Here is a 26,881-nt window from a genome sequence, read left to right as displayed (position 1 = left end):
CCAATAGCACACCTCTATCTTTCTGGTATGTTTCCTCTCACCACCTTTTCTCTAATTTCACTTCATTTTTTTTCTACCTTCTTAATTCCCTTTTATGTTGCTAATGTCCCCATTAGCCCCCGCCCCAATTCAAAGCCGCTCATGTCCCTACCCTTTCCCCTAGTTAACTCTCCCCTCCAGATGCCTCTCCTTTCTGCCCCTGCGTTGTGTCTTGCCTCTCCTCTCTGCCCCTGCATTGTCTTGCCTCTCCTGTCTGCCCCTGTGTTGTGTCTTGCCCCTCATCTCTGCCCCTGCGTTGTGTCTTGCCTCTCCTCTCTGCCCCTGCGTTGTCCTGCCTCTCCACTCTGCCTCTGCATTGTGTCTTGCCTCTCCTCTCTGCCCCTGCGTTGTCCTGCCTCTCCTCTCTGCCCCTGCGTTGTCCTGCCTCTCCTCTCTGCACCTGCATCTCCTCTCTGCCCCTGCGTTGTCCTGCCTCTTCTTTCTGCCCCTGTGTTGTCCTGCCTCTCCTCTCCTCTCTGCCCCTGCGCTGTAGAAGACCTAGCACATGTTACTTGAGGCACACTGGTGTGGTGGTGTTAAAGACAGGGGCACTGCTTTCAGAGTCTTTGCCTCCTAAGGGGACCCCATTCACCTGCCAGCTCTTTCACAGGAGCGCAACATTTCCATGCTCCCCCATCTGACCAAAGCTTCCATTCCAGACTACAGACCCCGGTGTCTCACAGAGGATCACACAACGCCACACAGACACACACCACACACACACCACACAGGCACACACCACACATCGCACCTTCTGGAAAACAAGCCCAGCGATCAACAGTAATCTTGTCACCCCCTACCATCCCAATAGGAACCTGCGATCAATGGAGGCCTTCCTTGCCGTTGTTCCCAGAGTAAAGCGAGCCAGGGCCGGGGGAAGACTGTTCTCGCTGAATACCGCCAGGCTCTGGAATGACCTTCCCCTCTCACTCCGGTCCAACTCAGATCTCCTTTCATTCCGTAAAAACCTAAAAACATTGCTGTTTGTCAAATCCTATGTACCCTAGTTCCCCTTCCGTCACTTACTGGTCATCTCAGCGCTTGGACGCCCATGGGCAGCAATCGCGCTCAATAAATACCGTTACAATTACAATTACAATTACACGCAACACAACACCACACAAACATCATACACACACAACACCACACACACACTCACAGCAGTGTGTGAGTGTGCAGGGTGAGCAGTGTGTGAGTAAGCAGGGTTAACATTGTGTGAGCGTGCAGGGTGAACATTGTGTAAGTGTGTAGGGTGAGCAGTGTGTGAGTGTGTAGGGGCAGTGTGTGAGTGTGCAGGGTACAAAAACTGGAACTAAGTCCACCACACACACATAAGACCACACACATAAGACCAAATACACAACACACACAGACACCACCACACACACACTCGGACACCACATTCTCACCACCTCACACTCACCACCACACACACAACCACACACACACACCACCAGCCGTCAGTGCACGCTTCCACCAGGCACACACACCACCAGCCATCAGTGCACAATTTCTATAGGCACACACACCACCAGCCATCAGTGCACACATCAATTGTTAATGCATCCACAATTAACTATTGTAGCAATCTCAATATGGTGCACTTTACTTTTAAACATATTCATCTAAAGCGCAGCATGCCACCATTGATACAACTCAAATCCAACCCACATAATTCCACTACACACCACATGCATACACTCCATAACACATGGCTAAAAGACATTGCCATTTACAATGCCATTAGCTCTAACTCAAATAAATCCGAGACCTATTGCATTTCCAATGCTTGTTAAATGTTAGCTGTATCTGGGTCCGTGTTGTAATTGTGTGTGCTGTGTGCAAAACAAGTATTGACAAAACTAACAGTAGTGGCATAATTAAAAATGCCAACCTGGTCACGCAGAAAGGGTCTTGGAAAACCTTCACAGATTACAGCCAGATTTATTGGTATTGGCTTTTTGCAATGCTGGTTTTTAAGGTGCACAAAAGGATCCATGATGCTGGCCAGACACAGTCACATTAGGGCCTGGATACAGCTAAAGGCTTGCCTTAGCCAAGGTAACAACTCTATGCCACCATATGACCTCTAGGGGTTCGTAGCCATAAAAGGCGCCCAAAAAGGTGCCTTTAAAGCTACTAAGGGTTTGTTTTCTTATCAATTTCAGAATAAAATGGGGTCCACCTTTTGGACGCAATTGGGTTAAGAGTATGTTCAGCTGAGTAAAATAGCCGGTGTACCTCAAGTAGTAGTTACAGATTCTGAATATTCTTATATACTCCTACACTAAAAAACTCAACATGACCTCCAGTGACGAATAACAATGTTTGATTCGGCATAAGATGCTTGTCATCATGGATGCTGCGTTTTTGTAATGCTGTAAATAACAGGTGTTGCCTTTACACCCCAAGTGGCATGCTATCACCTCAGACTGAGGACCACCAGATATGTGGAGCCGGTGACCTCCAAGTAGCACACAGATGTCTGCAGAGGGTTTAACTCCTATGTCGACCACCCTCCGCATTTCATCATCCCACATAAGGCGAAAACCAGTTAAATTCACCTGCAGCCACATACATGCCGCTTTCTATGCAATAGGGGCAGCTGCCTGAGGCGCCACCAAACCAAACACTAGATTTCTCCTGCAACCAGAAAATCGTGCACCTGACATATCTGCCAACATTTGAGAAGAGGAAAGTTTTGTAGAAAATACGGGGGAGTTTATTTTTTCCACTGACTTCCATTGTAGTGAAGGCAATTTCAGGTGTGAAGCAACAAAAAGTTTCTTAATTCCTGCTGTAAAAATCGGGAGTCTCCCGCCCGACTCGGGCGCATTATCACGTATAAGACATTTGAGGGGAGAGAGTGGTGTCCAAACGTCACTACACCTGTGGCTGCAAGAAGTCCCATCCAGGGACCTGTCATCACCTAGGAATCTGTACTATCGAAGGCACGGCGGCCTCTGGGCTTGGGAGGGGTCCTGTCTGATGTGGACAGCCGCTCACTTTCCCCTTCGAAAACAGACTTCATCATAGCAACGAGACGTAGAAATAAAAATACTGCACACGCTGCCCTTTTCTGGACAAACTCGATGTGTAAGCGGTGTTAGACCGACCGCATGTGAGGATCAGACGCTTCCGCGGAATCCTGTCAGGACCATAAATGTAAAGAGCAATGCAGAAAAGAGTCCCCCCCCCCCCCCCCCCATAGTAATAGACATCCTGGCTTATTGAAACAAGAGAGCAGCATCGTAGGTGCCACCTTCAGCCATCTCTTTATGGCCCTGAGTTACTTGCTTTGCACTCGAACTGCAGTTCACCCCTGCTGAGCTTGGCCATTGTTCACTTCATGACGACAACCCCTGCTTGCAAGGCTATGCTCCCAATTGCAGTCTTCATGTGACAACCATGTTACACAGTTATTATTTCCCAACAATGCTTTTATTTGACAATACCTCAAGATCTTGGAGGAAATTAAAATTACTGTGCTTCTTGTCCTGATTTTTGGGCAAGCGGGGACTTCATTCCCACTGGAAGATGTCCTCACAAAGTTCAATTGTTAATTATACAAACATAGATAAAGTTTAGTCCTCAAGGTTGACAACCAAACGTCATTTTCGTGATATAAAAGTATAGTTTGTGGCAGGCGCTTTTTTCTGCACATTTTTCCACAGCCCCCCCTGCAAGCAGTCCACGTCCCTCCCACCCTTTCACCCTGTTCCTCGGCACTTCATCCCACCCAAGCCCCAGGGCTCCTGCAGCCCTCCCCACCCCCTCCTCTCCTCACAGTATGCAGTAACAGCACCTCTCTTCTCTGGTACAATTCCCAGGAGAAAGAGGGCCCTGTGGCCGACGCCTGGGCTTAAATAACCCACCGCACCTCCCTGCCGAACTCCTAAGATGAAATTTATGACTCAGCAGACCCCCACACTGGGGTCTGCTGGTCCAGCTCCTCCCTGCCTCCATTCCCTATCACTACCCCCCTCCCCTAGGGAAGGGGGGGGCTGAACCAAGGGGCATCTTAAAGCACAGTGCGGCCAGGTGCGCTGCTGAAGAGGCCTCTTTCCACCTCCTCAGCAGCGGCGCTGCCTTTGCATGCTCTGCCCTCCTGGCTTCCATGCCCCGTGGTAGTAGTGGGCCTGTTCACGCATGCGCAAGGAAAGGGTGCACAACCAGATGGGGCAGCGCGAATATACAGGCAGAACCTGCATGAATCGGCACCCCTCTGACGTAGGGGATGTACAAAACGACGGGGGTGCGATTTTAGTTAGAACACCGGCTTCCCGCCGGTGTACCGTAGTTATGATCTTCCCATCTGGATGATCTTCCCCGTACAATCTGCGCATGCGTATTTCACCACGCACGCGCATATGCTTGAAGACTACTTTCGCCTGTCCGTATGAGCTCCCCCGCATCCCACCGCACGTAGCATTGAAACTCTGTGAGTTCGGTCAGTATATTTTCTTTTATTTGTTAGCTTCTATTTGTTTTATGCACGTTGCATTGAAACTCGGTCAGTATATTTTCTTTTATTTGCCCAGCTCATCCTAAGCTCATCCTGTTTCTTTTAGGGAAGGTTGTGAGGAGGGAAGGGGAACGCTAGGCCGAATATCCTAAATTAATTGTGTGCCTGCTCGGGTTTTCGAAAACGCTCCTAAATTTCCCCCCACTTGCTCATCCTGTTTCTTTTAGGGAAGGTTGTGAGGAGGGAAGGGGAACGCTAGGCCGTATATCTTCGAAAACGCTCCTGAATGATCCCCCACTTCAAATAAAAAAAGAAAACGCTCCTGAATGATCCCCCACTTGAAATAAAAAAAGAAAACGCTCCTGAATGATCCCCACTTGAATGTTGCAGTTGATCACGGATCCGTTTTCTTGAATTCTGCAGCAATTGTGTCTGTGTGTTATTACGAGCACTGACAGAGCCACTAACTCTGGCATATAGTGAAGACACAACATTCTTTCACAGATAGGTAACATATTCACATCCGTATGCAGAAGCATCTATACACACAAAGCACAAAACATTTCCAGATGATTTACCCATAGACCAAAGTACACGCTTCAAACCACAAACCAACAGACATGCAAGCACCCGTGCACGCAGACCGAAAGAAATACCTACACCCTAACGCATTAACCAATAGATTTACAGGCAACTTTGCACACAGACCATATAACATAAAGTCATAATAAGTTACCCCAACACACAGACCAACAGACATACACCTAAGCATACAGATTAACAGACCTGTGGAACAAAATCCATACAGATTAACAGATACACAAATAATGCAACACACAAACTGAAAGAAAAACCAACATCAAATACATAAGGACCAGCAGACGCAAATGTACTCCAAAACACAGATCAAAAAACATACAGACACCAGAACACACAGTACAGTACAGCAGGCATACCGGCACATAAACATACAAAAAAACATACATGCTGGTGCCCCAACACATAGACCAACATACATACAGACTTGCAGAGACTAAAGCACACAGGCAAATAGCCCATTCCTACAAACCTGCACACCTATGGCAGACTATGCACACAGATCAAGAGACCTACTAGCAACCCAACACAAAGATTAATAGACACACAGGCATTCATACCATAATATAGAGGCATTTATTACGTTCTTAATGTGTTCCAAAGATCTGCTTTGGCATTCATCTCTGGGAAATGAGACTCTTCAGTTCCTATTCACAGTGTGCAGTCCAAAACATCACGGTAACCTGCCAAACTGTCCCTGTCTCGTCTCTTCCGCCCAACCAAGCCAGGCATCCACGTGCTGCGGTTTGAGAACATTTCATCACAATCTCACCCATAGTTGTAAGTTGTTCTGACTGCATTTATGTAGCACCTACTACCCCTGATGAGGCATCAAAGTGCTTTTTCGGTGAGTAGTACGCTACTCCGGAAACCATAAAGGATTAGTGGTGAATCGGTAAAGTGAAAATATGAACGCAATTTGAGTGGTGGATATATTAGTCAGTTATTTGGATTGAGAAGGATAGTGGAGGGATAGAAGAGGGAAAAAGGTTTGCATTTATATAGCGTTTGCTACCCTTGTTGTGGTCTTCAAGCGCTTGTTCCCATGATACACACACTGCACTAACCACAGTCACATTATTTAAATATGTACTTGGGCTGGGCACGTCACGCTTTGGGTAGTCAGGGGCACATGTATCATACATAATCTACCTGCCCGCAGCCGCTCTACCTGTCCCAATTTATGAAGCCCCAATTCACCAACAGGCTCATTTTCAGCCAGAGCTGAAGCCTGGTAGCCACGACCTGACCTGTGCACATGGCCTGCTCTGCCTATTTTGTCTATTGGAGCTTTGGTATTGGATGAGACTTCTAACCCTAGGTCCGCACTCGTGTATGGTTCAGCTGCAGGTGGTGTTGGGCCCTAGACAGCAGTCTGAGTCTGATTTATACTCAACATCACAGACTACATACCTTGTACTGCCACAGGCCTCATCCGTTGCCAATACTGTTGCAGCCTACAGTTGGCCCCAGGCCTGGCACACACGTTGACACAATGACCTGGGTTCAGAACCTGAAGTATGACAATTAGAATATGCCTGGCTGAGCCACGACCCCATTTTGGCACAACTTTCCATGTAAGTGCTACTTTTGTCGCTTTTCAAATTTAAAGTGTACACTTAGGGATCAGTAGAAGTTTGTGAGCTACATCGCCTTTTTCCACTGTGTAGATAGAACAGACTTTCTGGGGTATGAACAATGGTAATTGTTTTTATGCCACAAGTTAAAAGTAGCCTAGATGTAGCAGTCTCTCAGTCCATCAATGCAATAAATGCTAGACATGACACAGGAAACCATGAGCTTGTTTTTTTGTAGACTACATTTACTTATACATGTAGCTATTCTTTTTGCACTGGCGTGAGCAATGTGTGTCTGTGTATTGTTTTATCTGCCTGTGTGTGTATATGTGCCTGACTGTGTGTGTATACATCCGCTGAGTCATGTTGTGTGTGTCGACCTGTGCCTCTCTGGCTATGTCTGTTCCTAAGAGTGCCTATGTCGGTCAGGCCCATTTTTAGGGCTAAAGACATCTTGGAGACTTTAAGAAAGTTGGCCTAGGAATCCATTCCACCTGTTGATTACTATTGGCTTTGTGGTGGTAACTCACAAGTTCTGGCTTTCTCTGTGCTGACTTTATTTGCTGTAGGTTATCCAGGTTCAATTTGTTTTGTCTCATTGCCAAAACCCTGTTTTTGGTATTCTTCCACTAACTTGCTTTTTGTAAACAGGCCTTTAAATCTTTTTATTATCTTGTCACATTTTCTGTGCATTCAAAGACAGAGGTCAAATGTCAACCTGTGTCTTCCAGGCAGTGTTTATTTTCTTTCTCTGACTTCAAAGTGAGAGGATTTATGTGACAATCATGCTGGCTCTGTACAAGTTCCTGAGGAAGGCTTTACGATATATTTTTTTCTAGCACACATCAAAATTTAAATGCCTGGAAATAACTGTTCTGACAATCAAATCAATACATTGTGTGTTGAACTTTCCACACATCTTCGTTTGTGCTCTGTATACTTTTATCAGTAATACTGTGAGTGGAAATGTAATGGTCAGTTCAATTGAAGATGTGATTTCTGTAATGGCAGTATGCACCTATACCATCCAGGCTGCATGTTACCCCACTCCACTCAACTGCACTCTACTCTTCACCACTACACACTACACCACTCCCCTCCATACTGCATCAAAGCACTCTTCTCTGCACCACCCCACTCTACACTTCTCTACTCTACACCACTCCACTCTACTCTATGACAAGGCACTCTACCCTACACTACTCTACTTTGTACCACAGAACTCTTCGCCACTGCACTCTACACCACTCTGCATTACTCCACTCTATGCCACCCTACTCTGCAACAATGCACTCTATAACACTGCACTCTGTGCCAATATTCTCTACTCTGTACCACTCCACTGTACACCAGTGCACTCTATGCCAATTCCCTCTATGCCATTGTAATCTCTACCATTGCACTCTTCTTTGAAACAATCTACTCTATTCCACTGCACTCAGCACCACTGCACTCTACTCTGCACCACTCTACGCCACTGCACTCTATGCCAATGCACTCTACACCACTCTACTCAAAACCAAAGCACTGTACGCCAGTCTATTCTGCACCACTGCACTTTACACCCCTATATTTCATATCACAGCACTTTATGCTATTGTACTCTGTCAATGCCCTACATGCCACTCTTCTTCACACTGCACCACTGTACTCTACGCCACTGTACTCTACGCCACCCTACTCTGCACCACTGCACTCTGTCACTCTACTCTGCACCTCTGTACTCTACGCCACTGCTCTGCATGCCACTCTACTCTGCACCACTGCACTCTACTCTACTGCACTTAAAGCCAATGCACCCCATGCTCCTCTACCATACACTACTGCACTCTACAGTACAGTATTCTCTGCAACACTTCTCTGCCACTCTATGTTATGCCACTCTACACCACTGAACTCTGTATTGCATCACTCTATGTCACTGCCGCCTACACCAATCCACTCTGAGGCACTCTAATCTACTATGCACCACTGCACACTATGGGGCTCATTAGGATGGCGGGACCGCACGCACCATTAGGATGTGCCCGCCACAGTGGCGCACGCAGGGGGCCCCCAGAGTGAAGACCGCCTGCCTTTCCGTGGCGGCATTGCCGCCACGGAAAGGCTTGCCTTACAGCCCATAGTAATATGGCGGACGGTGTCTAACAGACACCGCCACCATGTTACAGCTTTTCCGCCCCAGCCGCAAGGCGACCAGGGCGGAAAACATGCGGGCGGTGTTTTTCACCGCCCCGGCCCACCCCAGCCATACTAATATGGCGGGGGGAATTGGGCTGTTGTTGTTGGGCGGATTTCCTCCGCCAGGCTGGCGGTGGCCACCGCCAGCCTGGCGGAGGAAATCCGCCCGACATCGTAATAGACCCCTAAGACTCTCTATACCACTGCTCTCTATGCCACTTCATTCTACACTGAAACAATCTACTCTATGCCACTGCAGTCTACTCTACTCTATTCCACTCTGTGCCACTCCACTCTATGCCACTGCTTTCTATGCCACAGCAATCTATGACAATACACACTGTACCACTGCACTGCCCAACACTATACTCTAGACCATTGCACTCTTCGTCACTTTACTCTGCACCACTGTATCTCACTGCACTCTACACCAATGCACTCTACACCATTCTGCTCTACACCATTTAAATCTATGGCTTTCCACTTTGCACCACTGCACTCTCTGCTACTGAAATCTTTGCCATTCTACTCTGTGAGTAGTAGTCTGCAAGACTACTTTCGCCTGTCTGTATGATCTCCTCCGCACGTAGCATTCAAACTCGGTCAGTATATTTTCTTTTTTTTGTTTTTCTATTTGTTTAATTTTTTATCTGTTTAATTTTTTATGTAAGTTTTTCTATTTGTTTAATCCCTCGGTTCCAGGCGTGCCTAAGTCGGCTCCGATATCCAGGTGTCCCAGCAAGATCGCGCGCTCGGGGCCGCGAGCAGCGCCGTAGAACTCCCGGAGGGGGTCAAAACTCTCTGGAGCTCCGGTCCACGAGGCTTAACTCTGCAGCTGCTCCACCTTGCACGTCACGTCCACTTCGATGAGGGGGCTCGCGTCGCATTCTCCTGATTTCGTCATCGAGTCGCATCGCGACACACCTACGTGTGGGGCGTGACACAGTAACTTGTCGCGCCACACAGTTTGGAAAGCGCTGCCCTAGAACAACAGTCACTGAGGTCACAGGACCCTGGAGAAGGGCCAGCTCTAGGGCGCTGCAACCAGTGTGACCACACCAGGTGCTGACTTTAGGTGGAGGCATCATGTTTTCAAGTATATTATGGTTTTGAAAATGCTTGCTGCCTCCTTCCTGCCCTCCAGAAAAATCTTCAGGGTTGTGAACGATCTTTGTAACAATGCCAGAACCTCCCCCTCTCAAACCCCCACTCAAAAGCTGTGCAATCAGCTTATTAATTTCTTTAAGGACAAGATCGCCATTATAAGAGAAAGCATTTCGATCAGTCCTATCAAGGCGGACAGAGCGGATATCTGCAGAAACCCGTCCGATTTCGAGGCCTTCCCTCCGATAGACCAATCTAGGCTAGTAGAATTGTTGAACCGTGTTAAGTTCGGGTCTCCCAATGACCCCTGCCCCCGCATGTTCTAAAGGAAGTTTATTCAGCACTCCCGCTAGGCATACTCCCTCTCTTTAATGAGTCCCTATCGCAGGGAATAGTTCCCAACTCATTTAAAAACGCTACGTTGGTCCCATTAATTAAAAAGCCAGAGGCCGATTCATCATATCTGTCGAACTACCGGCCTATATCCCTCCTCCCTTTTGGTGCTAAGATTCTGGAAGCCCATGCGGCCAGCTGTATCTCTAACTTCATAGAAACAACTGACTACCTGGAGCCAAACCAAGCCGGCTTTCGCCAGGCGCACTCTACCGAGGCAGTGATCCTCGCTGTCCTGGACACAATGAGGTCTAATGCCGATAGGGGCATACATCAGGCCTTCGTGCTCCTGGACTTGTCGGCAGCGTTCGACACGGTAGACCACACCATCTTATTACACCGTGTCGAACAAGCCGGCTACGAGGCACGGCCCTCGGCTGGGTGAAGTCTTTCCTGAGCGAACGATCCCAGGCAGTCAAGCTCGGGAACTTCACAGCGCCCAAATTGTCCACTACCTACGGCGTCCCGCAAGGCTCATCATTGTCCCCCCTCCTGTTTAATTTGTACCTTAAACCCCTATTACACTCTTTAAAAAACAGGAGGGTTACAATCTACAACTATGCGGACGACCTGCAGCTAATTTTCCCATTAGATTCAACTGACTCCGTCGAGGAATTCCAGGCTACCATGCTGCACATTCAAGAGTGGATGGAGCTGAACCACCTAAAACTCAATCCCGGAAAGACCGAGCTGGTACTCCCGGGTAAAAGTTCAATCAGCTGGGGCCCTCAATTCTAGCCGTCATCAATGGGATCTCCTCCGTCTCCCTCTCTCTCTGTGAAAAGCCTCGGGATCACCATCAACTCCGATCTCTCCCTGAAAAGCCAGGTGGGAGCGTGATCTCGTCCAGCTTTCTCCAGCTACGTAAGATTAAGAAAATTGCTCATCTACTCACGCACCCTGCCCTCATTCAGGTGGTCATCGACTTGGTCCTCTCCAGATTAGATTTCTCTAATTCCATCTATTTAGGCCTCCCCCTGGCACTGTCTAAACGCCTGCAAATTGTGCAAAATCAGGCGGCCAGACTAATTTTTAAAAGCAACGGTAGGAGTTCGGCGAAACCACTATTGGCCACTCTTCACTGACTACCCATAGCCCAACGGGTGACATTCAAGGTAGGCTGTTTGGCCTTCAAGGCCCTCCACGGAAAAAGCCCTAAGTTTATTAACAACCTTATAACCAAACATGAACCGACCCGCAATCTTCGATCCGCCCAGCTGTCCCTCCTCACTCTGCCCTCCTTCAAAAGGAAACGCCTGGGCGGATGTCGATTCGCTCATTTGGCCCCAAAGACCTGGAACTCCCTCCCCTTGTCACTTCGGAGCTGCACTAATCTCATGGAATTCAGGGGCGCACTAAAGACCTGGTTATTCAAGCAAGCATCCGGTTAAGTACTGTCTGTCATCTCTCCTCAAATTAGCTCCATGAAACCTCTGGGTGCCCGTGCGCTTAACAAATTCCGTATAGCATAACATAACATAACACCAATTTTCGGCAACAATAAAAATGTCATGATGACTCTGGTGATTAATGTTCTTCCTAGAGAGAGATCAAAATTTTGTCTAGAGGAAAAGATTTAAGCCACGCAAGGGCCGTGCCCTTGATGCAAATTTCCGTAACCCGCAACAAGAGTTGGTAATGATTGTGCATGTGAAATGCTGCTGATAGTTACAACAGCAACTGTGCACTTCTTCTTCTTCTTCTTCTTTTCGGCCCTCACTCTTATTCGCCCAGCACAGACAGCATGTCCAACTCTGCTCTATAGTGTGCCTTAACCCAGCCAGATTAAATTGTAGGAGGATGTTGTCCTCTAGATGGTGTGAGTAGTGTGGCTCACTGGTTAGAGGCGGCAGACCCGAGAGCAGAGGACGGCCCGGGACCAGGGTTCGATTCCCGGCGCGGCAGGTTTCTGGACCAGGGTCAGCGGACTCGATAATTCTCTCGCCTCGGTGCCCACTCTGATCAGCGATCACACTCGGCAACTCTGGGCATTAGCTTGCCTCATCTTCACTAACGGCCCCACCAGACTGCCGGGGATGCCTGGTCTCACCCTGGAGATACCCATTAAGGGACCATCTCTCAGGGAAGCCAGGAAGGGTTTCGCAGCGGTCGAAGCGCCTTGGGACCCTACGGGTAAGTAGTGCGCTATATAAATGCCAATACATTTACATTTACATTTACAGAGAGCTTAATAAGTGCTGTTCCACCACCTTTGCCTGGAATGGGCTCTGCGAAATTTGGCTTACGTTTTTTTGAATGTTCGTGTTTTCCCTGGCTTTTTTCAGGAGTGGGATGACACGGGCCCCCTTTGAAATTAGTGGTGACTTGCCCTACTTCCATCGAATGATTGTGCAGCAAGAGAACTTTGCTTTTTATCCCAGGGCACCATCTCAAAGATCCTTGGTGGACAGGCATCTCATGGTACCCTCTCTATTGAAAGAGACAGAGAATCATGGATGATCCTTGTGAAGGCACTTAGTGGTGTTTTAAAAATACTTAGTGCGGGAGCTAATGTTAAGTGTTAACGTGAATTTTGTCATGCGCTAAATTTCCAGCAGGTCATCCTTCACTTTATTTGTGAAGAAGGACTGGAACTTATTACAGTCCTCCTTACAAATTAATACTTCAATTTCTTCTCTTGTTTCAGCTCTTTCAGGATTCGAAAGTTCTCTTTTTTTTTATCAGCAGCCACAATTTTTGCTTAATCAAAAGCTCTATTTTCTGTCCTGTTGGCTCTTTTATAGCCTGCGAATGTTTGACACGTAAACTGCCCTGGCCTTTGGGTCGTACGCGTTCTGCCCGGCTGTCTCGCAGTGGCGAAGGGTTTTATTTATGTTTCTTAAAATGTCGCTGACCCATGTAGCACCCTCTCCCTTTATCCCTTATTCTTTTTCTTATTTTCGGTGCCACCATATTAATGTCGTTCGTCAATGTAGATAACAGAGAAATGCTTTAACATCGATATCACACTGTGTAGATGTGGCAGAGTTATGTAGGGGGGTGACCAAGTCGTCTCTCTTTTTATTTAGCGAGAGCCAACCAATAATTACATAGTCTTCAGTCCACGAGCAAGCAATGGTGACTATAGGGCTTGTAAGTGTATGGGATCTCCACACTAGATTGAGTGTATTTCCCTTGCCATGAGTGGGAACATTTACTAGCTGGGAAAGTCATAGAGCCATCAGTGCCTCCTCCAACTGTTTTGCATGACAGTCATTGTGTACGTGATCCTAGTGGAAAGTGAAATCACCCATCACCAAAATACATTTGTACCGTGATTAGATTTTAGATAGTAGTTCTGTAAAGAGCTCAATGAGTCTGTGCGACTTTTGTGGGGGGCAGTACACTATCTAGAAGACTCGACAGATGGTCTGTTTGGGAAATTTTGCCCACATCACTTTAGCCCCTTTGATGCTTTCTGCTCAACTCATCTCAGCCTTCAGTTGTTCTTCATAAAATCTTTCGATAAACGGCTGCATAGTTCAGCGCTAGTGCGTCTACCAAGTCCGGGGAAGAATATCTGTGACCGCCTGTGCAGTCACGATGTTGAGAGGGAAGACAAGGATCCTGGATGAGTTCTAGTGACTCCTTTATTGGAGATACAATTGTTCAAAAACACCAGTCTCTATGTCCGTTCCGGATTGTGTGGCGTCCAATCAGTTCCAAGCACCTAATCAGCCATGGATCCCCGCCCTCTCGGTCCTGCGTTTCTGCTGCTATCAGGGTCTTTTGAGACTTCTCTCCTTCTTTCATCCGACGGGTAAGGGTAGAAAACAAAGAGCGATGATTGGGTCAGTACCGGGAACTTAAACTGTAAGGCAGTGCAACCGTCACCAAGGTGGGGAGTGATCAGGTAAAAGGAGCGTGTTGGGATCTGAAAATGAAAAAAAAACAATTTTTCAACTCCCGTGTATCCAGCCGCCCTATTTTCAGTGACCTCTCCACCACCCCCACCACCAAAAAGATCCCCCAAGCGGTACTTGCCTTGATGCACAAAGCCTCATCATGGCCGTTGCGTCTGGAGCCGGTTCGTCTTCCACCTCCTTCTGCCCACCAGGTGTGCACAGTGTACGGTGGGTCCTCCAGCCGTTACGCTGCATTGGATCTGCCACACCTCCTGCTCCGCACTCCGCTCCTCACCCGGCTCATCTCCTCCTCTGATGGTCGCCTCCTCTCTCCTACTCTGCTCCTCACACGCCTCCGACTCTCGTTCTCCTGCTCCTCTGATCGTTCTCTCACTCGGCTCCTCCTTTATTTCGGGTGGTCCCAAGTACCGTGAGGATGGAGGGCTGGCAAAGTCCGCCTGCCATCCTAATGAGGGCCTTTGTGTTCACTAAATATACCAACAACACAAAACTTGCTGTGTGCCTAAGATCACACTGTCTTCCATATGGCTGAGTGTGATTTATGTTTAGGGTGTTGGTGGTCAGCAGTGTGAGCATTTCTTATCTGATTTTTTGAATTGCAAGTTGTTTATTTTCTTTCTTCAACCTTTTGTTTTTGTTGCATTGGTGGACTTTGAGCTCATCCCAATTACTGGCTTCTATGTAGGAGAATCATCTTCTCCTTGTTCTTGTCCTGTGGTAACGATGGACGGTTGCTACTTCCAGGTCATTTGATGGGATGTTTTTGTGTGAGGGGTTCATGGAGGTCCGGTCATGTTGCTATTGTGGTCCGTTCTTATAGAGCTTTTTGTATGCATGTGTCAGCAACTTGAATGTTATTCTTCTTTCAGTTTGTACCCAGTGTAAGTTGTGTAGTTGTTTTTTTAATGTGGTTGTGTTGTGAATTTTTGATGATGACTCAAGCTTTAGCGTTTTAGACAGTCTGTCATTTCTGGAAGAGTTTTCACTTTATTACTGGGTAACACAGTGTTGCTGTAGTCCATTGTGTTAGTGATGAGTGCATGGGTTAGGTTTTTTATGAGTTACTTGGATCCACTTTAATGTTTTAAAAATTATGCTGATGTCTTTAAAGCATTTCGATGATATGGTGTTGATCTGGCTATTTATTGTAATTAAGCAGTGTAGTATGATGCCTTTCTTGCTTTTGAGTTCTCTTGGGGTGCTTTTTGTTTTAAAGACAGAAGGCCACCAGGTTTTGTCCCATGTGTATGAGGTGCAGCAGAGTATGACGAGTTTTGTTTTCTCAGCCTTGACTGTCAGCCACCTGTTGCTCAGCCATCTTGCAATATCTTTCATCCCTCCTTGTCCATTGCTCCTACTTATGTTGTCTTCCTTGGTCAATTTTATTATGACCTTTTTGTTATTTTTGCACCAGACATTTTAAATTTTTAGTTTTTTGCGACCATGGTTGTGAGCTTTCGCTATGTAGACGTTGATGAGTGTTTTGGTGATGTAGGCTCATTCTTGTACTCTTTATCTGATATCTGTTGTTTCTGAGACAAAGGGCATGTGTTTGATTCTCTGTGTTCTGCTGGAAACAATTCCTCACCATTAAAACATATAACAAACAAGACGGAGGGCATTGCTGTGGAGGGGGGGGGGGGGTGGGGGAGGGGGAAATACGACACGGCCGCAGCAGGGGGCGGAGCGGGGAGAGCGGCGATGGGGGAGAGACCCGGCCTTACGGCTGTGAATAGTGTGAAGCAGCAGGGGCCTTTGAAGTGAAGCTAAGCTTCACTTCAAAGGTGTGGAAGGAGTGCTGCTGGGGAACAGATGGCGATTTGATGACGTGCACGCGCATTTTAGGTCAATGCGGTTGCACATTGACCTAAAAGCGCACTGGCACAGCATCAAATCGCCAGTCTAGGTAAACCTTATAAGCCCCTATAGTTTCGCTCAATGTGCATGCGCATTGAGAGGCGAGACCTAAAAAATCAGCAGTAACACATTTGTCATGTTTAGGATAAAAGGAAGAAAACAGAAACACAAAGCTAAGAAACAGCTCCCTGAGCTTGGTGACCATTGTGCTTCTAGGAAAAACAGTCTTGTGGTTGCCGATATAAACATTTTGCTACGCAAAACCAAGATTAAAGATAACAAAAATGAAAAGTGCTAAACCACGGGAGAAAAAAAGTCTGTGATGAGTTTTTGAGGGGGAAGACGTGGGAGAGCGGGGGCCAAGGAGGGTGACAGAAGATTGTCCAAGAGTCTCACAAATTTTCCCGACCTTGCAAGCACTTGGATGTCAGTGGATGCGAAACAAAGAGCCGAAGCCTCCCAGCATGTCCTGATGCCCCATCTTAAGTACAAGATTCAGAAAAGGGGGTGGTGATGAACAGAGTGTCTGAATTAAGCAGACCACTCTTACCCAGTCCAAAGATCAGGGCTTGATCCATCACCGTTATTTATCTCACTGCACCATCCCAGCTCAGAACCTGGCTATATGAAAATCAGTCTGTCCCTGGCCCAGTGCATCATGGGAACAGGGCAGACTAAACTACCAAGCCAATTCTTCACCAGAAAGGAGACAAGCTACCGGGGACCGGTTTCTGGCATTTCAGCCGTCTTCGGCCCGGCTTGCTTGAATCCTGATGGTGCAGTGAGAAAGGGACTCATGTCTGAGGATACCCTGCCACACCTATAGTGGCCAAAAATGATTCAGAAAAGGGGGCTTAAGTACAAGGGTTTTAATAGAAACGTTTTTGGGGCAGCTAGGGCCGGGCAACAACACAGGAGATGCAGCCATGAATGGTAATTGCACAGTCTGCAAACCCCCTCCTCCCTTGTTGAAGCCCATCTGTTAAAAGCCGTTGAACGCAAGCCAAGAAGTCGCATGAACATAATATTCTTCCGTGCCACTGCATTTAAGTTTTCCTGGAAATAAGCCTGCGGGAAGATACGAAGAGTTCAGTGGGAGCAGAATGGAAGATGTTTTTACGCAGTGCAAATCCATACGATGGGAAATTAATTTGACCTGTCTGTTGATGATATTTTTCCAGGCCGAGTATGGAATGGAATCTAAAAAGAGGGATGAGTTGTCCATCTCTAGCACTCTTATGGCCTTTGCAATCTGAGTGTTCCAAGGGTTGCCAGGACTGGAAAAGGTTTCTTTTAGGTGAAATTTTAAAGTGTTGTCACCAGCTTTTAATAGCCATATGAAATATTTCAGGGTATCGGCCTCGCAGTAAATTGATTGTCTTTATAGGCCCAGCTCCAAACGTAGTCTTGCTCACTGAATGAAGCCTGGGAGGTGGAAAACATTTTTGTAGGTGGGGATTTGGGCAAGATCAAGACTAGCAGAGCATGCCCCGGGAAAGTTCTGATGCCCGTAGGTTAAGGCAGGAAGAAGGGTAGCTTTGATCACCTTCAGAATGGCTTCTGCAGAGGGACTACACAGGGACAGGTTCAACCGAGTCAGGGAGTATGTGATTGCTCCTGCTCTCTTTTGCAAGGCAGCTAGATGAGCTGCAGGTCTAGACGTCTCGTTGAAACAGACTCCCAAATAATTGTATTTTACAGTTGTGTTGATCCTGGCAGGCCTGATGTTTCACCTTAAGCTTTTCTTATTCTTACATCTGCCAAATATTAGTACCTTGGTTTTTGCCTGATTGATTTTCAAGGCATTAGCGGTGTTCTACATATGGAGCGTACTTAACGCTCGTTGGAGACCCGATTTGGCTTGGGAGACCCGATTTGGCTTGGACGATTATTATAATGTCATCAGCATATTGTAATATATGCAGAGACTTTTTACCAGGACTGAGTTTTGGCGGGAGGAGATTGCTGTTCTCTAAAAAAGTTCCAAGATCAGCTGTATAAAGATTGATTAAGAGAGGGACAAGAACGCAGCCTTGCTTTAGCCCGTCAGCGACACTTATTCTAGAAGAAACTGTCTTTAGGCAGGTTTTGATTTGCACCCATGTATTCTTGTGCTGTGAAGGAGGCTCTGTGGGATCCCCCAATTATTCAATTTCCTCCAAGATGTTCCGGGACACTTTGTCGACGGCCCCGCTGTAGTTAATAAAGCAGCAGTAAAGTGGAAGATGGTTTTCTTGGGCTGCTTCTTGACTCAGGATGGCTAGAGTGGTGATATTGTCTGTTGTGGAGGCCGATGCCCGAAACCCCGGTTGATAGTATGGTATTAAGTTATTGTCGGCAACCCATTTTTCAAGCACCCTAAGAAGACATCGTGCGTATGCCCTTGCCTCAAGATCTAACAGTGCGATGAGTCAGTAATTAGCCGGGAGCGTGGGGTCTCCTTTCTTGAATATGGGGCATAGAATCGAGCCTAACCATGAGTCTGGTAGCTGGCAAGTCCTGAATACGTATAGAGGAGTCATGAGGGCCGCCCACTCTTCCAAGGCACATTTAAATACCCCAGCCGGAAGACTGTTGGGCCCTGGAACACCGTCGTTTTTCATATTTCGCAGATGCTTGGAGACCTCGGCTGAAGTGGTCAGCTCATGAGTTTCTGTTTGAGTGGATTCAACAGGATCTCCTAGTCCGATCACCACTGGGTCCGAGGTATCACTGCGATATAGTTGGGACACGTGCAGGGCCCAATCTTCTTCACAAACCGCGTTTCCTCTCATCTTATTCGTGGAACGGAGTTTGTTCATGTAGGTCCAAAACTTGGACTGGCTATTGCCCTTAAGCAGGTTGAATATTTCTAGCCACTCAGAGTGTTCTTTTAGTCTCTTGGTATCCCATAAGGATTTCTTAAAGGTCTTTCGCAGCAATGCCACATTGTTGGCAGTATGTACAGTTCCGATCAGTTTGTGCCTACGCACAGCCCTCCTGAGGTGCTGGGTCATGAATTTGCTTCGGACGTGGCCCAGATGATCTAGGCTGAACCACGCGGCCTACCAATAGATCCTGTAGTTTAACAATGGCATTATCCCACAGATGATGTAATTCTGTGTGGGCCTCTAGTGTGAAGCTAGGTATTTCGGCCTTAAGCCAAATTCCCAGCTTAACAGTGCCTAGTGAATCCCATTTAATTCTTCTAGCCAAGGTGTGGAGTTCGGGCCGCGATGATTGCCCCACTTCTGTTGTTTCCACGGCAACCGGCATTTGCAAATGCAATGTTACCGTTAGGGGGTTGTGGTCGCTCTCCATACGATCTAGAATTTCCATCCTGGCCAGATTATTGCCCAAAAGCGGTGATAAGAAAATATAGTCAATGGTTGAGATGGTTCTGAACGTGGGCAGAAAATGAACACCCGAGTGCTGTTCCAGTGTGATTTGCTTAGCTGACCGGAGGTTGTAAGTTGTTAGAAAAATGGTCATCGCTTCCTGCTCTTTGGTTTTCCTTGCTAGGAGACCATTCGTTGCAAGGTCTTTGATGTTAAAGTCTCCTAATAACAGTACCTCCGTAAGTGCGAATTCCAATAGGAGATCTTCCAGATGTTTTACCAGTAGATCAGTTGCGGTTGATTTTGTGGTTTTCGCTATATTATGGTAACAATTAATTAGGAGAATTGGGAGGGCCCTACCTGACTGTGAGAGGCCAGTGATAAGTACTGTCTGCCCTGTTGTCAGGTTCCAAGGAATAGGTGTGACCGTTATCTTGCAACTGTGCTTAATGTAAATTGAGAGGCCCCCAGAGGGTCTTCCGTAAGGTTGGCCTGGACGGCTCGTTGAAAAAGTTTGTGATAGCCAAGCAGTGGCTATGGGGTCTGACTAAGTTAAACAAAGCACTTCTAGAGGCAGTGGACCTACTTGCACCGCTGAAACTGCATAAACAGTATCCCAATTCTAAGCAGGAAGCATGGTATACTCAAGATCTGAAGGTAGAGAAGCAGCAATGTAGAAAACTGGAGAAGACATGGAGAAAAACACATACACCTGCCAGTAAAAAGCTATATCTGGAGGCCCAATCAAATTATCACAAACATATAAAACAAGCTAGGAAAAATAGTCTTGCATTACAAATAACAGAAACAGGGAACTCAGCAAGAGAACTTTATAAAATTCTCCAATCATTCATTAAGCCCACAGCGTGTGAAAGCCCTGATGATTTTTCTCAAACTCTATGCGATGATATTTCCGCATTCTTTGAGAATAAGATTGAACTAATTTATGACAAAATCACCAAGGCATCAAATATCAAGAACAATGTTAATTCTTCCTGTCCTCGACTACCAACGAATGAAAGCTGCCGGTTTACCTCGATTCCAGAGGTTAGCCTGTCCGAAGTCACTGCCCTATATAGCCAAATTAAATCAGGATCACCCACAGACCTCCTGCCTGCAAAGATGATAGCCTCTCTGGGTAGCTTACTAGCCCCGAGCTTTCAAACCCTGATCAACATTTCCCTCAAGGGAGGGCAGGTTCCCAGTATCTGAAAAAGGGCAGTTGTGAACCCTATTTGTAAAAACACTGCGCTACCATGGTCAGACCTTAACAACCTCCGTCCGATTTCCCTCCTGCCCCATCTGAGTAAGATGACGGAGAGGCATGTCAATACACACATGTCTAAATTCATCGAGGCAGCGGACGGTCTGGACCCTTCTCAATCTGGGTTCAGACCAAATCACAGCACAGAGTCAGCTCTCCTCTCCGTGACCGATACCATCCGGATGGCACAGGATAGAGGAGGCTCCATGATTCTGGTGCTGTTAGATTTGTCCGCTGCCTTCGACACGGTGTCACATGACATTCTTATCAGTCGTCTGAAGAGGGTAGGGATCAACGGAGTGGCCTTATCATGGCTGGAGAGTTTCATCACTGGCCACTCACAAAGTGTTCGATTAGGCTCCCACTTTTCCATCTCTAGTGAGCTCACCAAAGGGGTTCCACAGGGCTCATGCTTAAGCCCCACATTGTTTAATGTGTATGTGGCCCCCTTGGTGGAAATTGTGAGAGAGTATGGGTTCACACCAATATCCTACGCTGACGACACCCAGCTTTTGTTCCCTTTCCAGACCATGACACCAGTAGTTAAAAGCTCCTTTGCTGCAGGAATGAGAGCCATATCCAGCTGGATGACCTCCAATTGCCTGCAGTGCAATGTGAGCAAGACGGAGGTCATGCTCTTCGGAGATGACCGCTCCTCTGGTCACCTGAGTGGTGGCCTCCTGACTTAGGCCCTGCCCCTTGTCCAAAGGAGATAGTGAAAAATCTTGGGGTCAAGCTTGATCGATCTTTGATACTTAAAGATCATGCTACCCAGGTAACAGGATCTTGTCTGAGGGTCATTGGACTATTGAGGAGGATATTTCCCTACTTAGCAGATAGCCACAGAAAAACTTTAGTACAGACATTGGTAATTAGCAGGCTTGATTACTGCAATGAGCTGCTCATTTCCGCCAATGAAGAACAGTTGGGCAGGCTACAAGTAGCTCAGAACCCAGCCAGATCTTCATCTCGCCCTTTGCTAAACAAGTTACACTGGCTACCCATTCGCCAGAGGGTGAAATTTAAGATTTGTTGCATTATTCATAAATGCCTGTTTGGAGTTGGCCCCAGATACCTATCCGAAATATTCAGACTCTACGAGCCAGGTCGCTCTTTGCGCTCTAAGAGTCAAGCTCTGCTCCAAGTACCTAGGATCAAAAAGGAGAGACAGGGAGGCCAAGCTCTATCTTATAAAGGCCCTATTCTTTGGAACTCCTTGCCCCTCACTCTTAGGCAAAATTCCAGTTTGACTGCATTTAGGAAATGCCTAAAGACTCATTTTTTTCTGACCTGGTAGTCTTTCCAGTATTTCTGCCTGTGTATCCTTTTTTAGTTCAGCTTATGGTAAGAACGTAAGCGCGGAGATACCCCTTTGGGGGTCGAATTCCTGCACTATAGAAGAAACTAAATAAATAAATAAATAAATAGAGACCAAGTTTCCTGGAGACATATGATATCGCTTTTGTTCAGGAAATCAACGGCTGATTTTGAGGCAAGAGTTGACTTTAGCCCAGCCACATTCCAGGATGTGATGGTTAATTTAGGGTTGGACCGACTGGCGCCTGTCTTAGGAGGGGCGCTGCTGGGCTGTGAAGTAAGAGGCTCAAGGGCTGAATAGCCGTGGCGGATATCGTTTGCGTAGAAGGCAGGGCAGTTAGGTTTGCAACTTATCAGACGTTGGTTGTTAGGGCATGTGATGTTTAAGAGATTGTCTGCTTTCGCCGCTTCCGGAAGCCAAGCATGGGTTGCACCCCGGGACCCCTTCAGTACGCTAGTATACTGCTTCACTGGGGCCTGGGGGAGGAGAACGTGGGGATATTTTTGATGGGTAGGAACCCACATTTCGATGCCCCAATTTTCAAATAAATTGGCTTCTCTGAGGATTGCATTCCTAATGGATTCCTGGGACCACGATGTAGTGGTGGCCTTTGAGCCCCCTTTTCCTGCTATTGTAAAAAACTTGACCGATATAAGGTCTGAGGAAGTGACCTCAGACAACGCTGGAACACATTTGAGTAGACGGATGAGATTGAGGACGTCATATGAGCCCTTATGCTCGTAGTGAGGAAAAAAGACTAATTCTGCTCCCTTTTCAAGGTTCTGGTGATTCAGGGTCCTAGCTGGGTCATTTGAGGGTACTGGCGCCATCAGAGGTTGGAAGCGAACTTCGGGTGGGTGATTGTTCCCCCGAGTAGTTTACCGTTTCTGATACTTGTGGCAATTGAGGCGGACAGGGCCTCTGCATGTGCACAGTGGAGAGCCAACCGGCTCTAGATGGATCCTCCGATGGATGATATGCACAGCGGCTTGTTGCATCGCCCTCTATTGCACTTTGCGGGTCCACTTTCGATGGTTTCGCCATTACCTGACTTTCAAGTGGACTCTCCCGTGTTTCTGGTGTTGGTGCAGCAGACTGTACATTAATGGTCTGATTCCTAGGTCTTTGATCGTGAATGGTTGATACTGTAATTTTGTTAGACAATGGATCATTCACTGTTGGTGGGAAGTTTAAATCGATAGCTGTTGTGGCCCCAGGACCTTCCTGGGTTAATAGACCGGGCTGTTCACTGATGGCCTTTGGACCCACGGCGGTCAAGCTTGTCTCAGTAGTTTTTGTTTTGGATTTTGAGGGCAAGTTGAAAATAGGAAAATAAGGGAGGCCCCTTGAATTAGTGGCTGTCAAACTGAGTGCTGCTGAGCCTTCAAGCCACGCTCTCCTTTTCGCCAAGTGTTGTTTTTTGAGGTTTTTTTTCTCCCTCCTTGACAGTGACGATTTCAATGAGGCATTAGGAAAGCTGTGGTCCGTGTCCTTATGGACAGCGTTGGAGCAGACAGATCGTGTAGTTAATAATTGCGTGGATGTTTGACTAGTAACTTCAATGTGTTCAGAGCCCGTTTTGGGGGGGCAGGGACTAGTCCCCGGTGTAAAGCGGGCTGGACTTGTAGTGGCTAGGCGGACACAAGGGGAAATATTTTTTCTCTCTGGGGATGAACTGGGAACTATGGCTGGGCTTGAGGGCTCTTCGACGGTAAGTGAGGGATGAGGCTCTCGTGTGGGCTTTAATGGTCCTTCTCCATTGTTATGGCACTTCACACTTTTCAAGATTGCACTCAAGATTTCAGGGAGAGACGAAAGTTTGTTGATTATTGGGGAACAGGGGCAAGAATTCGGAGTGCCCGTTAGCGCCGCCGAGCCTTCAAGAGAGGTTATCCTGGAGCCCAGGTCCGATAGTGCTGAGGCCAGAGTTTGCATTAGATCGATCTGCAGCTCCATTTTCTGCGACTGCCATAGCGTGGCTTTAGCTATTGCGTCTTGCTTTGCGTGCAGAGATGTCAGTGAGACCAAGATAGAGTTTGTGGTGACCGAGGAAGTAAACGCTGGAAAATCCCGGTCCTCCGTTAACGTTCTAAGAGAGTTTGAGCGCGGGCTACGGCCCGGTGAGTGAGCAAGTGAATCTTCGATTCAGGCTTTTAAGGAGGCCAAGAATCGGTTGGATAGTTTGTTAGGTAGGGAAGAATCATCATAGTTGTAACTCTTGTTTGAAGATGAATGGTCATTATGTCCAATTAAGGGAGCCCTTAAACATAAGTTTGGGCTGTGTTGAAGTTGGGGCTTTAAAGTTGGACTGGCCGCGTTACTGTTATCGAGGTGATCTGATAGTGTCAGCTGGGCGCTGCCATAGACCTGGGCTTGGACTTGCAGCTTAGTTGCAGTGTTTAATACAGTAGTATTTAAGGGGTCAAAGCTGAAAACAGGTGAGGATGAGTTTCCCAGGGCTACAAAGGAGGCGCTCAATGAGGCAGAGAGACTGTCCTGGGTCGTAGAAGCAATCTCCTGAGAGGGCGAATGCGGCTGGTATGCCTCGTGTGAGGCGAAGGATTTAGGCGAGGACAGAGAGGGTTTCCCCAGAGTTGAGTTTTTAATGTAAACTGTACTAGGAGGGCAACAGTTTTCGCTCTGAGTGTCAACATTAAAATCTGCGTCGGGCCGTAGTGGGTGAGTGGGAAGAGAGCCCTTTTGGAGGGGAGTTTTTCCGAAGAAGTCGCTGATCCGAGATTGCGATGATGGGCCGCCTGGGTGTAACGTTGTGTCTTGAGATGGTGGCGACTCCTGTTGAGCCTCCCCGGGAGAGGCGGAGCGGAGAGTAGTACCCTTTCTCCGTGGAAGTCTTCTAAGCAGCTTGATGTTTTCCATGGTGAGTCCACAAGGTGTTGTTTGCGGGCTGGGCGGGGCCGAATCTTAGACACCTCCTAACCCCTCTCAGGAGTGTTGAATGCCCTGAAGTAATGAACTGGGGCTGCGAGGCTGCAAAGACAGCGACAGCCCAGGGGCAGTCTTAGCAGCTGACAACAGGATCTGCAGCAAAACTCCGAGCGACTGAGGCAGTGCCAGCCTCAGGCAACCAACTGGTCAGCAGATTACACCTCCCCCGTGCCTTGCCGCCTTAGTGCTGACTCACCCGCTCGCTGGTGCTCTTATCCCTCACTCCTGGCTCCTGGTTTCCCCTGGACTTTCTCAGTTCATCAGCGGTGATGCTGGTAAGGGGGCCAGGCACGATGAGGCAAAAGCTGCTGCGGTGTTGTTATCACAGCGCTTAGCTTAGCGCTCACACCCGCCAGCGGCTGCTGTTCCTCTCGCACAGGCCAGTCGGCTATACTGCTGCGCTGCAACCAGAGCGGGTTCAGGATCGGCTCCTTAAACGGGCTGGTAGATTTTGATAGGTGGACCAGGTGCAGCGGGGCAAGGCTACAGCGGTGTTGTTGTTACAGTGCTTGACTCAGCGCTCACACCCACCTGTAGAGGTTGCTCCTCATACACGTGGCCAGTCCACGGCACCTCCCCGGAAAAAACGGACCCAGCTCAGGTCAGTAGTGATACCTGTGATGACTGCCTCGTCCCTGCTCTGGCTACTCTGACCGCAGAGTACCAGTGGCTCACGATGCAGCTGTTCCGGCCATGGGGCACAGTTTCGGACTGCTGCTGCTGTTTGGTATAGCACCTGTGGAGCCGGCCGCAAACAAGGATCAGGCGGCTTCGTCCGCGAGGCAAACAGAAGCGGCTCTGGCCGCGAGACGGACAAAAGCGGCTCTGGCCGCAAGACAAACAGTAGCGGCTCTGGCCGCTAAGCACGATTCAAGCAGCCCCTGCTGTGGGGCTCCAGCCGCAGACAAGGCTCGAGCAGCTGCTAAACGGAGTTCAAGCGGCTCCGACCGCAGAGGCAAGGCTTAGTCAGGCGGCTCCGGCCGCGAGCGAGGTTCGAGCCGCTAAGCAGGCTCGCTGGAGCAGGCTCCCAGGCTCCCAGCAGGTCCCCAGCAGCGTAGCGGAACGCGAACAGACTGCCGAGCTGCCGGGTTGCGGATTAGCAGCTGACAAAGAGAAAGGCATTATCACTGATTAGCACTGACACTAAAATTTTAGCTAAATTGATTGCTACCAGACTCCAGCCCCTGATGCCTAACATTGTCTTCCCAGACCAATCTGGATTCATACCCCACCGATCCACAGCCCATAACATTCGCACCCTGTTTGCCTTATGACACCAGCTTAACCCCGACTTACAAGCCGCTGCAGTCTTATTAGATGGTGCAATAGCGTTTGATTCAATTGAATGGACTTACCTATTTACAGTATTACAAAAAATGGGATTACCCCCCATTTTTCTACAGTGAATTAAAATACTATACACAAGACCGGTAGGTAGGATATGGGTCAATCAATATGTGTCGGACACGTTAAGCATTACACGGGGCACTCAACAGGGATGCCCATTATCCAAGCTTCTATTTGCCATAGCCTTGGAACCCCTGGCGTGTAAAATAAGGCAATGACACAAGACCACAGCCTTGCAATTTCCGCAACACCCCTTGAATATTTCACTATATGCTGATGATATTGTGTTAAATGTCCGAGATCCCGTGTTTAACCTATCTCCCCTAATTAGGGAATATATTAAATTCGGAGGACATTCAGATAAATTGGAGTAAATCAACAATCCTACCTTTAACTGATGCTACAAGGTCTTGTCCGACGGAATTCCCATTGGAATGGCAGACAGATTCCATTAAATATTTGGGGATTGCAGTGTAGTTCCTATATTCCCAATAGGCTCTGCGCATTGGAATAATATATTCAGCAGTGTAGACGTAGGACTGAGGTCGACTGGGTCTCTACTGACTATATTAGACTTAAGGTTTGCCAGCTAGCTCAGAGGTCACTAGAA

At 47.7% G+C, this 26,881-nt stretch overlaps 1 protein-coding gene across 1 annotated transcript in view; it reads left to right on the top strand.

Moving 5' to 3' along the window:
- Nucleotides 1-4,415: 4,415 nt before the first annotated feature.
- LOC147737659 (uncharacterized) overlaps nt 4,416-26,881 on the top strand; it is a 44,543-nt gene continuing 22,077 nt past the window's right edge. The window contains exon 1 of the mRNA XM_086939587.1: nt 4,416-4,489. The gene's annotated coding sequence lies outside the window, so the exon portion shown is untranslated. The remainder of the gene's footprint in view (nt 4,490-26,881) is intronic.

This window comes from Lissotriton vulgaris, chromosome 1_1, assembly GCF_964263255.1.
Source record: "Lissotriton vulgaris chromosome 1_1, aLisVul1.2, whole genome shotgun sequence".
Lineage (NCBI taxonomy): Eukaryota > Metazoa > Chordata > Amphibia > Caudata > Salamandridae > Lissotriton > Lissotriton vulgaris.
This window is presented reverse-complemented; position numbering and strand designations above follow the sequence as displayed.